Source organism: Drosophila biarmipes, chromosome X, assembly GCF_025231255.1.
Source record: "Drosophila biarmipes strain raj3 chromosome X, RU_DBia_V1.1, whole genome shotgun sequence".
NCBI classification, from domain to species: Eukaryota; Metazoa; Arthropoda; class Insecta; order Diptera; family Drosophilidae; genus Drosophila; species Drosophila biarmipes.
Window position 1 is genome coordinate 121660 of NC_066611.1, and position 16391 is coordinate 138050.

A 16391-nucleotide genomic window follows, 5' to 3' on the forward strand; every position below is an offset into this window, starting at 1 on the left:
TAATAAAATATTTGTTTATATTATAATAAATACATTATAGTATTACAAATAAAATATGAATTGCCAAAATGTATATGAGATCTATTATAGATCAAATGAAATTTCGAACAAGCAAATCGAAATAATGCAAATATTAAAATTATATATTGTATTTAATACATATGAGAGAAATTAATAAGCAGCCAAAGCAAACAAATAAAAATTCGAACAAGCAAATCGAATTATTAAAATAATAATATTAAATTATTATTGTATATCCTTACCGTTAATAAAATATTTGTTTATATTATAATAAATACATTATAATAATACAAATAAAATATGAATTGCCAAAATGTATATGAGATCTAATATAGATCAAATAAAATTTCGAACAAGCAAATCGAAATAATGCAAATATTAAAATTATATATTGTATTTAATACATATGAGAGAAATAATAAGCAGCCAAAGCAAACAAATAAAAATTCGAACAAGCAAATCGAATTATTAAAATAATAATATTAAATTATTATTGTATATCCTTACCGTTAATAAAATATTTGTTTATATTATAATAAATACATTATAGTAATACAAATAAAATATGAATTGCCAAAATGTATATGATCTAATATAGATCAAATGAAATTTCGAACAAGCAAATCGAAATAATGCAAATATTAAAATTATATATTGTATTTAATACATATGAGAGAAATAATAAGCAGCCAAAACAAACAAATAAAAATTCGAACAAGCAAATCGAATTATTAAAATAATAATATTAAATTATTATTGTATATAAACACAATTAAAATACTGTGTGTATATGGATCATAATATACACGCGTTGCGATATGTATTGTTCATCTCAGTTATGCGCATACATTGGATAATGCAACAACCTAAAATGTACAATGTTGTACCTGGTTTTATACAGGTTAATGTTTTATATAAATTTCAATTTATATCGCTAAAAAAGTATTAATATATATATATATATATTTATTTACAATAAATGCAATTTAAAAAGAAATACTTTGATATATATTGGTTATATAAAACTAAGACATTTCGCAGCATTCGTTTTAGGTATAAAAATAAATTTATTGAAGGAATTGATATATGCCAGTAAAATGGTGTATTTTTAATTTCTTTCAATAAAAACATATTTGACAAAATTAAGAAACCAATTTATAAAACTCTAAGCGGTGGATCACTCGGCTCATGGGTCGATGAAGAACGCAGCAAACTGTGCGTCATCGTGTGAACTGCAGGACACATGAACATCGACATTTTGAACGCATATCGCAGTCCATGCTGTTATGTACTTTAATTAATTTTATAGTGCTGCTTGGACTACATATGGTTGAGGGTTGTAAGACTATGCTAATTAAGTTGCTTATACAAATTTTATAATGAAATTTTATAAGCATATGGTATATTATTGGATAATAATAATTTAATTATTTTATTCATAATATTAAAAAATATATGAAAAACATTATCTCACATTAGTAAATAATTTGAATGTGAAAAACGAAGAGAAATATTTTCTTTTTCAATCAAATGATACTGAGAAATGTCTAGCATAAAAATTTATCTAGAATTGTCTCTTATTAATGATTAGAAAATAGAAAACCGTTGACAATATTATTGTTCTTCGTTGATTCGTTAAATCAAACAAATGCCATTTATATACAGATATTATTAATATAACGAATTTAATAAAATGTTTTATCATTATATATAAAGAATTAATTGCATATAAAAGTTATACACAACCTCAACTCATATGGGACTACCCCCTGAATTTAAGCATATTAATTAGGGGAGGAAAAGAAACTAACAAGGATTTTCTTAGTAGCGGCGAGCGAAAAGAAATCAGTTCAGCACTAAGTCACTTTGTCTATATGGCAAATGTGAGATGCAGTGTATGGAGCGTCAATATTCTAGTATGAGAAATTAACGATTTAAGTCCTTCTTAAATGAGGCCATTTACCCATAGAGGGTGCCAGGCCCGTATAACGTTAATGATTACTAGATGATGTTTCCAAAGAGTCGTGTTGCTTGATAGTGCAGCACTAAGTGGGTGGTAAACTCCATCTAAAACTAAATATAACCATGAGACCGATAGTAAACAAGTACCGTGAGGGAAAGTTGAAAAGAACTCTGAATAGAGAGTTAAACAGTACGTGAAACTGCTTAGAGGTTAAGCCCGATGAACCTGAATATCCGTTATGGAAAATTCATCATTAGAATTGTAATATTTAAACAATATTATGATAATAGTGTGCATTTTTTCCATATAAGGACATTGTAATCTATTAGCATACCAAATTTATCATAAAATATAACTTATAGTTTATTCAAATTAATTTGCTTGCATTTTAACACAGAATAAATGTTATTAATTTGATAAAGTGCTGATAGATTTATATGAATACAGTGCGTTAATTTTTCGGAATTATATAATGGCATAATTATCATTGATTTTTGTGTTTATTATATGCACTTGTAGGATTAACAATGCGAAAGATTCAGGATACCTTCGGGACCCGTCTTGAAACACGGACCAAGGAGTCTAACATATGTGCAAGTTATTGGGATATAAACCTAATAGCGTAATTAACTTGACTAATAATGGGATTAGTTTTTTAACTATTTATAGCTAATTAACACAATCCCGGGGCGTTCTATATAGTTATGTATAATGATATTTATATTATTTATGCCTCTAACTGGAACGTACCTTGAGCATATATGCTGTGACCCGAAAGATGGTGAACTATACTTGATCAGGTTGAAGTCAGGGGAAACCCTGATGGAAGACCGAAACAGTTCTGACGTGCAAATCGATTGTCAGAATTGAGTATAGGGGCGAAAGACCAATCGAACCATCTAGTAGCTGGTTCCTTCCGAAGTTTCCCTCAGGATAGCTGGTGCATTTTAATATTATATAAAATAATCTTATCTGGTAAAGCGAATGATTAGAGGCCTTAGGGTCGAAACGATCTTAACCTATTCTCAAACTTTAAATGGGTAAGAACCTTAACTTTCTTGATATGAAGTTCAAGGTTATGATATAATGTGCCCAGTGGGCCACTTTTGGTAAGCAGAACTGGCGCTGTGGGATGAACCAAACGTAATGTTACGGTGCCCAAATTAACAACTCATGCAGATACCATGAAAGGCGTTGGTTGCTTAAAACAGCAGGACGGTGATCATGGAAGTCGAAATCCGCTAAGGAGTGTGTAACAACTCACCTGCCGAAGCAACTAGCCCTTAAAATGGATGGCGCTTAAGTTGTATACCTATACATTACCGCTAAAGTAGATGATTTATATTACTTGTAATATAAATTTTGAAACTTTAGTGAGTAGGAAGGTACAATGGTATGCGTAGAAGTGTTTGGCGTAAGCCTGCATGGAGCTGCCATTGGTACAGATCTTGGTGGTAGTAGCAAATAATCGAATGAGACCTTGGAGGACTGAAGTGGAGAAGGGTTTCGTGTGAACAGTGGTTGATCACGAGTTAGTCGGTCCTAAGTTCAAGGCGAAAGCCGAAAATTTTCAAGTAAAATACAAATGCCAAACAAATATATATATTATATAAAATCTAGCTAAATTAATATACTTGAATAATTTTGAACGAAAGGGAATACGGTTCCAATTCCGTAACCTGTTGAGTATCCGTTTGTTATTAAATATGGGCCTCGTGCTCATCCTGGCAACAGGAACGACCATAAAGAAGCCGTCGAGAGATATCGGAAGAGTTTTCTTTTCTGTTTTATAGCCGTACTACCATGGAAGTCTTTCGCAGAGAGATATGGTAGATGGGCTAGAAGAGCATGACATATACTGTTGTGTCGATATTTTCTCCTCGGACCTTGAAAATTTATGGTGGGGACACGCAAACTTCTCAACAGGCCGTACCAATATCCGCAGCTGGTCTCCAAGGTGAAGAGTCTCTAGTCGATAGAATAATGTAGGTAAGGGAAGTCGGCAAATTAGATCCGTAACTTCGGGATAAGGATTGGCTCTGAAGATTGAGATAGTCGGGCTTGATTGGGAAACAATAACATGGTTTATGTGCTCGTTCTGGGTAAATAGAGTTTCTAGCATTTATGTTAGTTACTTGTTCCCCGGATAGTTTAGTTACGTAGCCAATTGTGGAACTTTCTTGCTAAAATTTTTAAGAATACTAATTGGGTTAAACCAATTAGTTCTTATTAATTATAACGATTATCAATTAACAATCAATTCAGAACTGGCACGGACTTGGGGAATCCGACTGTCTAATTAAAACAAAGCATTGTGATGGCCCTAGCGGGTGTTGACACAATGTGATTTCTGCCCAGTGCTCTGAATGTCAAAGTGAAGAAATTCAAGTAAGCGCGGGTCAACGGCGGGAGTAACTATGACTCTCTTAAGGTAGCCAAATGCCTCGTCATCTAATTAGTGACGCGCATGAATGGATTAACGAGATTCCTACTGTCCCTATCTACTATCTAGCGAAACCACAGCCAAGGGAACGGGCTTGGAATAATTAGCGGGGAAAGAAGACCCTTTTGAGCTTGACTCTAATCTGGCAGTGTAAGGAGACATAAGAGGTGTAGAATAAGTGGGAGATATTAGACCTCGGTTTGGTATCGCCAATGAAATACCACTACTCTTATTGTTTCCTTACTTACTTGATTAAATGGAACGTGTATCATTTCCTAGCCATTATACGGATATATTTATTATATCTTATGGTATTGGGTTTTGATGCAAGCTTCTTGATCAAAGTATCACGAGTTTGTTATATAATCGCAAACAAATTCTTTAATAAAACGGTGCATTTATGTATTTTTGATTTGAAAATTTGGTATAACTCCAATTACTCAGGTATGATCCAATTCAAGGACATTGCCAGGTAGGGAGTTTGACTGGGGCGGTACATCTCTCAAATAATAACGGAGGTGTCCCAAGGCCAGCTCAGTGCGGACAGAAACCACACATAGAGCAAAAGGGCAAATGCTGACTTGATCTCGGTGTTCAGTACACACAGGGACAGCAAAAGCTCGGCCTATCGATCCTTTTGGTTTAAAGAGTTTTTAACAAGAGGTGTCAGAAAAGTTACCATAGGGATAACTGGCTTGTGGCGGCCAAGCGTTCATAGCGACGTCGCTTTTTGATCCTTCGATGTCGGCTCTTCCTATCATTGTGAAGCAAAATTCACCAAGCGTTGGATTGTTCACCCATGCAAGGGAACGTGAGCTGGGTTTAGACCGTCGTGAGACAGGTTAGTTTTACCCTACTAATGACAAAACGTTGTTGCGACAGCATTCCTGCGTAGTACGAGAGGAACCGCAGGTACGGACCAATGGCACAATACTTGTTCGAGCGAACAGTGGTATGACGCTACGTCCGTTGGATTATGCCTGAACGCCTCTAAGGTCGTATCCGTGCTGGACTGCAATGATAAATAAGGGGCAATTTGCATTGTATGGCTTCTAAACCATTTAAAGTTTATAATTTACTTTTTAAACGACAATGGATGTGATGCCAATGTAATTTGTAACATAGTAAATTGGGAGGATCTTTGATCACCTGATGCCGCGCTAGTTACATATAAAAGCATTATTTAATACAATGACAAAGCCTAGAATCAATTGTAAACGACTTTTGTAACAGGCAAGGTGTTGTAAGTGGTTGAGCAGCTGCCATACTGCGATCCACTGAAGCTTATCCTTTGCTTGATGATTCGATAATAAAATTGCATAATTTATTTGTTGTGTTGAACTTCTTATATAAAGTTCAACCAACAATCTATTTGTATGCATTGATTGTTTGCTTGGCTTTGTGGCGAATTTTTAATCCTTTATATATTACATTCCTAAGGTCTAGATTTTCAAGTAAGAGACCAATTTGATTAACATATCAATATAAGTACAACTCGACCATCTAATAATAACAATATGAATCGTCATCTTATTAGTGACGCGAAGATTGGCAAACATATAATATAAAAATATTCCTAAGGTCTAGATTTTCAAGTAAGAGACCAATTTGATTAACATATCAATATAAGTACAACTCGACCATCTAATAATAACAATATGAATCGTCATCTTATTAGTGACGCGAAGATTGGCAAACATATAATATAAAAATATTCCTAAGGTCTAGATTTTCAAGTAAGAGACCAATTTGATTAACATATCAATATAAGTACAACTCGACCATCTAATAATAATATGAATCGTCATCTTATTAGTGACGCGAAGATTGGCAAACATATAATATAAAAATATTCCTAAGGTCTAGATTTTCAAGTAAGAGACCAATTTGATTAACATATCAATATAAGTACAACTCGACCATCTAATAATAATATGAATCGTCATCTTATTAGTGACGCGAAGATTGGCAAACATATAATATAAAAATATTCCTAAGGTCTAGATTTTCAAGTAAGAGACCAATTTGATTAACATATCAATATAAGTACAACTCGACCATCTAATAATAACAATATGAATCGTCATCTTATTAGTGACGCGAAGATTGGCAAACATATAATATAAAAATATTCCTAAGGTCTAGATTTTCAAGTAAGAGACCAATTTGATTAACATATCAATATAAGTACAACTCGACCATCTAATAATAACAATATGAATCGTCATCTTATTACTGACGCGAAGATTGGCAAACATATAATATACAAATATTCCTAAGGTCTAGATTTTCAAGTAAGAGACCAATTTGATTAACATATCAATATAAGTACAACTCGACCATCTAATAATAACAATATGAATCGTCATCTTATTAGTGACGCGAAGATTGGCAAACATATAATATAAAAATATTCCTAAGGTCTAGATTTTCAAGTAAGAGACCAATTTGATTAACATATCAATATAAGTACAACTCGACCATCTAATAATAATATGAATCGTCATCTTATTAGTGACGCGAAGATTGGCAAACATATAATATAAAAATATTCCTAAGGTCTAGATTTTCAAGTAAGAGACCAATTTGATTAACATATCAATATAAGTACAACTCGACCATCTAATAATAACAATATGAATCGTCATCTTATTAGTGACGCGAAGATTGGCAAACATATAATATAAAAATATTCCTAAGGTCTAGATTTTCAAGTAAGAGACCAATTTGATTAACATATCAATATAAGTACAACTCGACCATCTAATAATAACAATATGAATCGTCATCTTATTAGTGACGCGAAGATTGGCAAACATATAATATAAAAATATTCCTAAGGTCTAGATTTTCAAGTAAGAGACCAATTTGATTAACATATCAATATAAGTACAACTCGACCATCTAATAATAACAATATGAATCGTCATCTTATTAGTGACGCGAAGATTGGCAAACATATAATATAAAAATATTCCTAAGGTCTAGATTTTCAAGTAAGAGACCAATTTGATTAACATATCAATATAAGTACAACTCGACCATCTAATAATAACAATATGAATCGTCATCTTATTAGTGACGCGAAGATTGGCAAACATATAATATAAAAATATTCCTAAGGTCTAGATTTTCAAGTAAGAGACCAATTTGATTAACATATCAATATAAGTACAACTCGACCATCTAATAATAACAATATGAATCGTCATCTTATTACTGACGCGAAGATTGGCAAACATATAATATACAAATATTCCTAAGGTCTAGATTTTCAAGTAAGAGACCAATTTGATTAACATATCAATATAAGTACAACTCGACCATCTAATAATAACAATATGAATCGTCATCTTATTAGTGACGCGAAGATTGGCAAACATATAATATAAAAATATTCCTAAGGTCTAGATTTTCAAGTAAGAGACCAATTTGATTAACATATCAATATAAGTACAACTCGACCATCTAATAATAACAATATGAATCGTCATCTTTTTAGTGACGCAAAGATTGGCAAACATATAATATAAAAATATTCCTAAGGTCTAGAATCTTAAGCAATAGACCAATTCAACTAAGAGTTGACATATAAAAATATGTTCCTTTTAATGTTAGCAAAATTTTATCGTCACATACTGTTAGTGACGCGAACGTTTTTTTCTCCATGTTTATATGAATGTTTATTCAAAGGTAGAAAGGCAGGATCGTTATTTTATAAGTGAAGCGATAAAAAAATATTATGCAATAGGACATCTATTTATAAATATTTTTAAGTCTTAGAAATTCAAGTAAAGAGATTCAAGAAATTCATTCAACTTAGAGCGCACATATAATTAAAACTATTCCTGAGGTTTAGAAACCAAATTAAATAAAGAGGACATATAAACGTATGTGGTATTTTGATGGTAGTAAAAATGTATCGCGATATTATTAGTGACGCGACCAATTTTTATACTCTTTGCTCCATGTGCAAATATATCTAGTGTTTAGATAGTCAATTAAAAATGACAATTTTAACTAAAAGACTTAAAAAAGTGTTTGTCAAACTTATAATTTTGTCAATACTATATAAAACGCCAATCATATCCTTATAAAAGTAAATACGGTATATGGTTATAAATACAAAACCATATATAAATAAAAAAATGAAATCGTATGTATATGGCTTATAGGTATAATACCTATAAGGCATAATAATGTATAATATTAGCAAATATACATATAAAAGTGCATAAATTGTATAGATATGGCATAAAGAAGGCATTTATGAGAATAGCTAGTAGAATTTGCCCATACACTACTAGCGAAATGAGATATTTATACCTAGTGAGGGCGGCACTAGTACTATAAATTGTGGCAAAATAAATCTTATGCAAATGCATAGGATTTTGTCAATACCGTACAAAAAACTAAGTAAAACGTATGGATATTGAAAAATAAATGGATTATATTCATAAAATACGAATATTTCTTGCATTCTCTTGTTATACGAGAGAATATCATACGGAGCGGGCAGCCCCTAGTATAGTAAGCAGTCGAATGGGAGACAGCGTGTCCAAAAACACCTATAGGGAGGTGGTCGTTGGCGGACCTCTCCTCGTATTGGTCAAACTTATGATTTTGTCAATACTATATAAAACGCCAATCATATCCATATAAAAGTGAATACAGTATATGGATATGAATAAAAAACCATACATAAATAAAAAAAAATATGTATAAAAAATTATACATATATTTATATTAAGCAATCGTATGGATGTGGCTTATAGGTATAATACCTATAAGGCATAATAATGTATAATATAGCAAATATACATATAAAAGTGCATGAATTGTATAGATATGGCATATAAGTGACATATTTATGAGAATAGCTAGTAGAATTTGCCCATACACTACTAGCGAAATGAGATATTTATACCTAGTGAGGGCGGCACTAGTACTATAAATTGTGGCAAAATAAATCTTATGCAAATGCATAGGATTTTGTCAATACCGTACAAAAAACTAAGTAAAACGTATGGATATTGAAAAATAAATGGATTATATTCATAAAATACGAATATTTCTTGCATTCTCTTGTTATATGAGAGAATATCATACGGAGCGGGTAGCCCCTAGTATAGTAAGCAGTCGAATGGGAGACAGCGTGTCCAAAAACACCTATAGGGAGGTGGTCGTTGGCGGACCTCTCCTCGTATTGGTCAAACTTATGATTTTGTCAATACTATATAAAACGCCAATCATATCCATATAAAAGTGAATACAGTATATGGATATGAATAAAAAACCATACATAAATAAAAAAAAATATGTATAAAAAATTATACATATATTTATATTAAGCAATCGTATGGATGTGGCTTATAGGTATAATACCTATAAGGCATAATAATGTATAATATAGCAAATATACATATAAAAGTGCATGAATTGTATAGATATGGCATATAAGTGACATATTTATGAGAATAGCTAGTAGAATTTGCCCATACACTACTAGCGAAATGAGATATTTATACCTAGTGAGGGCGGCACTAGTACTATAAATTGTGGCAAAATAAATCTTATGCAAATGCATAGGATTTTGTCAATACCGTACAAAAAACTAAGTAAAACGTATGGATATTGAAAAATAAATGGATTATATTCATAAAATACGAATATTTCTTGCATTCTCTTGTTATATGAGAGAATATCATACGGAGCGGGTAGCCCCTAGTATAGTAAGCAGTCGAATGGGAGACAGCGTGTCCAAAAACACCTATAGGGAGGTGGTCGTTGGCGGACCTCTCCTCGTATTGGTCAAACTTATGATTTTGTCAATACTATATAAAACGCCAATCATATCCATATAAAATTGAATACAGTATATGGATATGAATAAAAAACCATACATAAATAAAAAAAAAATATGTATAAAAAATTATACATATATTTATATTAAGCAATCGTATGGATGTGGCTTATAGGTATAATACCTATAAGGCATAATAATGTATAATATAGCAAATATACATATAAAAGTGCATGAATTGTATAGATATGGCATATAAGTGACATATTTATGAGAATAGCTAGTAGAATTTCCCCATACACTACTAGCGAAATGAGATATTTATACCTAGTGAGGGCGGCACTAGTACTATAAATTGTGGCAAAATAAATCTTATGCAAATGCATAGGATTTTGTCAATACCGTACAAAAAACTAAGTAAAACGTATGGATATTGAAAAATAAATGGATTATATTCATAAAATACGAATATTTCTTGCATTCTCTTGTTATATGAGAGAATATCATACGGAGCGGGTAGCCCCTAGTATAGTAAGCAGTCGAATGGGAGACAGCGTGTCCAAAAACACCTATAGGGAGGTGGTCGTTGGCGGACCTCTCCTCGTATTGGTCAAACTTATGATTTTGTCAATACTATATAAAACGCCAATCATATCCATATAAAAGTGAATACAGTATATGGATATGAATAAAAAACCATACATAAATAAAAAAAAAATATGTATAAAAAATTATACATATATTTATATTAAGCAATCGTATGGATGTGGCTTATAGGTATAATACCTATAAGGCATAATAATGTATAATATAGCAAATATACATATAAAAGTGCATGAATTGTATAGATATGGCATATAAGTGACATATTTATGAGAATAGCTAGTAGAATTTGCCCATACACTACTAGCGAAATGAGATATTTATACCTAGTGAGGGCGGCACTAGTACTATAAATTGTGGCAAAATAAATCTTATGCAAATGCATAGGATTTTGTCAATACCATACATAAACCGTATGGATATTGAGAAGTTAATAGATTACATCTATAATATGAGAAGTATTTTAGTATTCTTATTAAATAAGAGAATACTATAAGGGTGAGTGGCAAAGAGAATTGAATATACCCGAATGGGAGACAGCGTGTCCAAAAACTACTATAGGTGGTGTGGCAAATATGAGGAAGGCAATATATCCATATAATGAAAATAAAAGTGCGTTTTCTTATTATATAAGAGAACACTATATGGGTGAGTGGCAAAGTAAATTGAATATACCCGAATGGGAGACAGCGTGTCCAAAAACTACTATAGGTGGTGTGGCAAATATGAGGAAGGCAATATATCCATATAATGAAAATAAAAGTGCGTTTTCTTATTATATAAGAGAACACTATATGGGTGAGTGGCAAAGTAAATTGAATATACCCGAATGGGAGACAGCGTGTCCAAAAACTACTATAGGTGGTGTGGCAAATATGAGGAAGGCAATATATCCATATAATGAATATAAAAGTGCGTTGTCTTATTATATAAGAGAACACTATATGGGTGAGTGGCAAAGTAAATTGAATATACCCGAATGGGAGACAGCGTGTCCAAAAACTACTATAGGATGGTCAATGGGCCGGCCGTCTGCTATTGACATATGTCAGTAGAGAAGATATTATCCGTCAAATTTGTTTCTTTATTCATTTATTTGAATACGAGACTTGGCTCCGCGGTTAATATTTTAAGCCCAAAGATAATAACGTTGAAACAAAGGCCAAGTTTCTATTGTACATAGAATAACAAATTGTTTCCGAATTTTATCGTTAATTTTAGGAGGTAGGCTAACATGATTTATATTATATGTGTATTATTAAATAATAATAGTACATAAAAGTCTACCAAAGAAATATAAAAATGTAATTATGAATACATTTTCAATATTAATATCAACTTATATTGTTGATAATAAAAAATAGCTATTAAGAGAGTTATTTAAGAAATTATATAATATATAATAAAGAGTATATATATAAATAATATATAAGTATATATTATTTAAGAAATAAATATAGTAGTAATAATTATATATATACACTCGGTTCTATTTTATATATTACCAGAGACTTATATGGATATATATAGATAAATTTTAAATTTATCGTCAAAATACAAATGATTAACTCAATATCTTATATTGGTTAAACAAAAATTGTACATGTGTGGATACAATATATTATGTATGTCGAACAAAAATGATATTTTAGAATGAAATGTGCATATATAAAGAAAATATATGAAAAATAAATATTGTGTTTATAAAGAATATGATTCTTTTTGACATCAATAAAAACTTGTTATTATTAGTGGCGAAACAAGTATAAATTGGAAAACAAACGTATACGAATGCTATATAAAAATGGCCGTATTCGATAGAAATAAAATCTATAACAACATATATATTGCTAATTTCTATTCAAAAAATATGAATGAAATATGAATAAAAACATTATTCTGGTTGATCCTGCCAGTAGTTATATGCTTGTCTCAAAGATTAAGCCATGCATGTCTAAGTACACACGAATTAAAAGTGAAACCGCAAAAGGCTCATTATATCAGTTATGGTTCCTTAGATCGTTAACAGTTACTTGGATAACTGTGGTAATTCTAGAGCTAATACATGCAATTAAAACATGAACCTTATGGAACATGTGCTTTTATTAGGCTAAAACCAAGCGATCGCAAGATCGTTATATTGGTTGAACTCTAGATAACATGCAGATCGTATGGTCTTGTACCGACGACAGATCTTTCAAATGTCTGCCCTATCAACTTTTGATGGTAGTATCTAGGACTACCATGGTTGCAACGGGTAACGGGGAATCAGGGTTCGATTCCGGAGAGGGAGCCTGAGAAACGGCTACCACATCTAAGGAAGGCAGCAGGCGCGTAAATTACCCACTCCCAGCTCGGGGAGGTAGTGACGAAAAATAACAATACAGGACTCATATCCGAGGCCCTGTAATTGGAATGAGTACACTTTAAATCCTTTAACAAGGACCAATTGGAGGGCAAGTCTGGTGCCAGCAGCCGCGGTAATTCCAGCTCCAATAGCGTATATTAAAGTTGTTGCGGTTAAAACGTTCGTAGTTGAACTTGTGCTTCATACGGGTAGTACAACTTACAATTGTGGTTAGTACTATACCTTTATGTATGTAAGCGTATTACCGGTGGAGTTCTTACATGTGCTTAGATACTTGTATTTTTTCATATGTTCCTCCTATTTAAAAACCTGCATTAGTGCTCTTAAACGAGTGTTATTGTGGGCCGGTACAATTACTTTGAACAAATTAGAGTGCTTAAAGCAGGCTTCAAATGCCTGAATATTCTGTGCATGGGATAATGAAATAAGACCTCTGTTCTGCTTTCATTGGTTTTCAGATCAAGAGGTAATGATTAATAGAAGCAGTTTGGGGGCATTAGTATTACGACGCGAGAGGTGAAATTCTTGGACCGTCGTAAGACTAACTTAAGCGAAAGCATTTGCCAAAGATGTTTTCATTAATCAAGAACGAAAGTTAGAGGTTCGAAGGCGATCAGATACCGCCCTAGTTCTAACCATAAACGATGCCAGCTAGCAATTGGGTGTAGCTACTTTTATGGCTCTCTCAGTCGCTTCCCGGGAAACCAAAGCTTTTGGGCTCCGGGGGAAGTATGGTTGCAAAGCTGAAACTTAAAGGAATTGACGGAAGGGCACCACCAGGAGTGGAGCCTGCGGCTTAATTTGACTCAACACGGGAAAACTTACCAGGTCCGAACATAAGTGTGTAAGACAGATTGATAGCTCTTTCTCGAATCTATGGGTGGTGGTGCATGGCCGTTCTTAGTTCGTGGAGTGATTTGTCTGGTTAATTCCGATAACGAACGAGACTCAAATATATTAAATAGATATCTTCAGGATTATGGTGTTGAAGCTTATATAGCCTTCATTCATGGTGGCAGTAAAATGTTTATTGTGTTTGAATGTGTTTATATAAGTGGAGCCGTACCTGTTGGTTTGTCCCATTATAAGGACACTAGCTTCTTAAATGGACAAATTGCGTCTAGCAATAATGAGATTGAGCAATAACAGGTCTGTGATGCCCTTAGATGTCCTGGGCTGCACGCGCGCTACAATGAAAGTATCAACGTGTATTTCCTAGACCGAGAGGTCCGGGTAAACCGCTGAACCACTTTCATGCTTGGGATTGTGAACTGAAACTGTTCACATGAACTTGGAATTCCCAGTAAGTGTGAGTCATTAACTCGCATTGATTACGTCCCTGCCCTTTGTACACACCGCCCGTCGCTACTACCGATTGAATTATTTAGTGAGGTCTCCGGACGTGATCACTGTGACGCCTTGCGTGTTACGGTTGTTTCGCAAAAGTTGACCGAACTTGATTATTTAGAGGAAGTAAAAGTCGTAACAAGGTTTCCGTAGGTGAACCTGCGGAAGGATCATTAATGTTTTAATATCCTTACCGTTAATAAAATATTTGTTTATATTATAATAAATACATTATAGTATTACAAATAAAATATGAATTGCCAAAATGTATATGAGATCTATTATAGATCAAATGAAATTTCGAACAAGCAAATCGAAATAATGCAAATATTAAAATTATATATTGTATTTAATACATATGAGAGAAATTAATAAGCAGCCAAAGCAAACAAATAAAAATTCGAACAAGCAAATCGAATTATTAAAATAATAATATTAAATTATTATTGTATATCCTTACCGTTAATAAAATATTTGTTTATATTATAATAAATACATTATAATAATACAAATAAAATATGAATTGCCAAAATGTATATGAGATCTAATATAGATCAAATAAAATTTCGAACAAGCAAATCGAAATAATGCAAATATTAAAATTATATATTGTATTTAATACATATGAGAGAAATAATAAGCAGCCAAAGCAAACAAATAAAAATTCGAACAAGCAAATCGAATTATTAAAATAATAATATTAAATTATTATTGTATATCCTTACCGTTAATAAAATATTTGTTTATATTATAATAAATACATTATAGTAATACAAATAAAATATGAATTGCCAAAATGTATATGATCTAATATAGATCAAATGAAATTTCGAACAAGCAAATCGAAATAATGCAAATATTAAAATTATATATTGTATTTAATACATATGAGAGAAATAATAAGCAGCCAAAACAAACAAATAAAAATTCGAACAAGCAAATCGAATTATTAAAATAATAATATTAAATTATTATTGTATATAAACACAATTAAAATACTGTGTGTATATGGACCATAATATACACGCGTTGCGATATGTATTGTTCATCTCAGTTATGCGCATACATTGGATAATGCAACAACCTAAAATGTACAATGTTGTACCTGGTTTTATACAGGTTAATGTTTTATATAAATTTCAATTTATATCGCTAAAAAGTATTAATATATATATATATATATTTATTTACAATAAATGCAATTTAAAAAGAAATACTTTGATATATATTGGTTATATAAAACTAAGACATTTCGCAGCATTCGTTTTAGGTATAAAAATAAATTTATTGAAGGAATTGATATATGCCAGTAAAATGGTGTATTTTTAATTTCTTTCAATAAAAACATATTTGACAAAATTAAGAAACCAATTTATAAAACTCTAAGCGGTGGATCACTCGGCTCATGGGTCGATGAAGAACGCAGCAAACTGTGCGTCATCGTGTGAACTGCAGGACACATGAACATCGACATTTTGAACGCATATCGCAGTCCATGCTGTTATGTACTTTAATTAATTTTATAGTGCTGCTTGGACTACATATGGTTGAGGGTTGTAAGACTATGCTAATTAAGTTGCTTATACAAATTTTATAATGAAATTTTATAAGCATATGGTATATTATTGGATAATAATAATTTAATTATTTTATTCATAATATTAAAAAATATATGAAAAACATTATCTCACATTAGTAAATAATTTGAATGTGAAAAACGAAGAGAAATATTTTCTTTTTCAATCAAATGATACTGAGAAATGTCTAGCATAAAAATTTATCTAGAATTGTCTCTTATTAATGATTAGAAAATAGAAAACCGTTGACAATATTATTGTTCTTC

At 31.7% G+C, this 16391-nt stretch overlaps 4 non-coding genes across 4 annotated transcripts; all 4 read left to right on the forward strand.

Moving 5' to 3' along the window:
* The first annotated feature begins 1182 nt into the window (after nucleotides 1-1182).
* Nucleotides 1183-1361, forward strand: LOC127010518 (5.8S ribosomal RNA). Its single transcript, XR_007763274.1, has one exon. It is a non-coding gene; the product is annotated as a 5.8S ribosomal RNA (ribosomal RNA).
* A 402-nt stretch (nucleotides 1362-1763) lies between these two features.
* LOC127010547 (large subunit ribosomal RNA) lies at nucleotides 1764-5734 on the forward strand. Its single transcript, XR_007763303.1, has one exon. It is a non-coding gene; the product is annotated as a large subunit ribosomal RNA (ribosomal RNA).
* A 6995-nt stretch (nucleotides 5735-12729) lies between these two features.
* On the forward strand, nucleotides 12730-14724 carry LOC127010513 (small subunit ribosomal RNA). Its single transcript, XR_007763269.1, has one exon. It is a non-coding gene; the product is annotated as a small subunit ribosomal RNA (ribosomal RNA).
* A 1202-nt stretch (nucleotides 14725-15926) lies between these two features.
* On the forward strand, nucleotides 15927-16105 carry LOC127010528 (5.8S ribosomal RNA). The gene has a single exon (XR_007763284.1). It is a non-coding gene; the product is annotated as a 5.8S ribosomal RNA (ribosomal RNA).
* The last annotated feature ends 286 nt before the right edge of the window (nucleotides 16106-16391 follow it).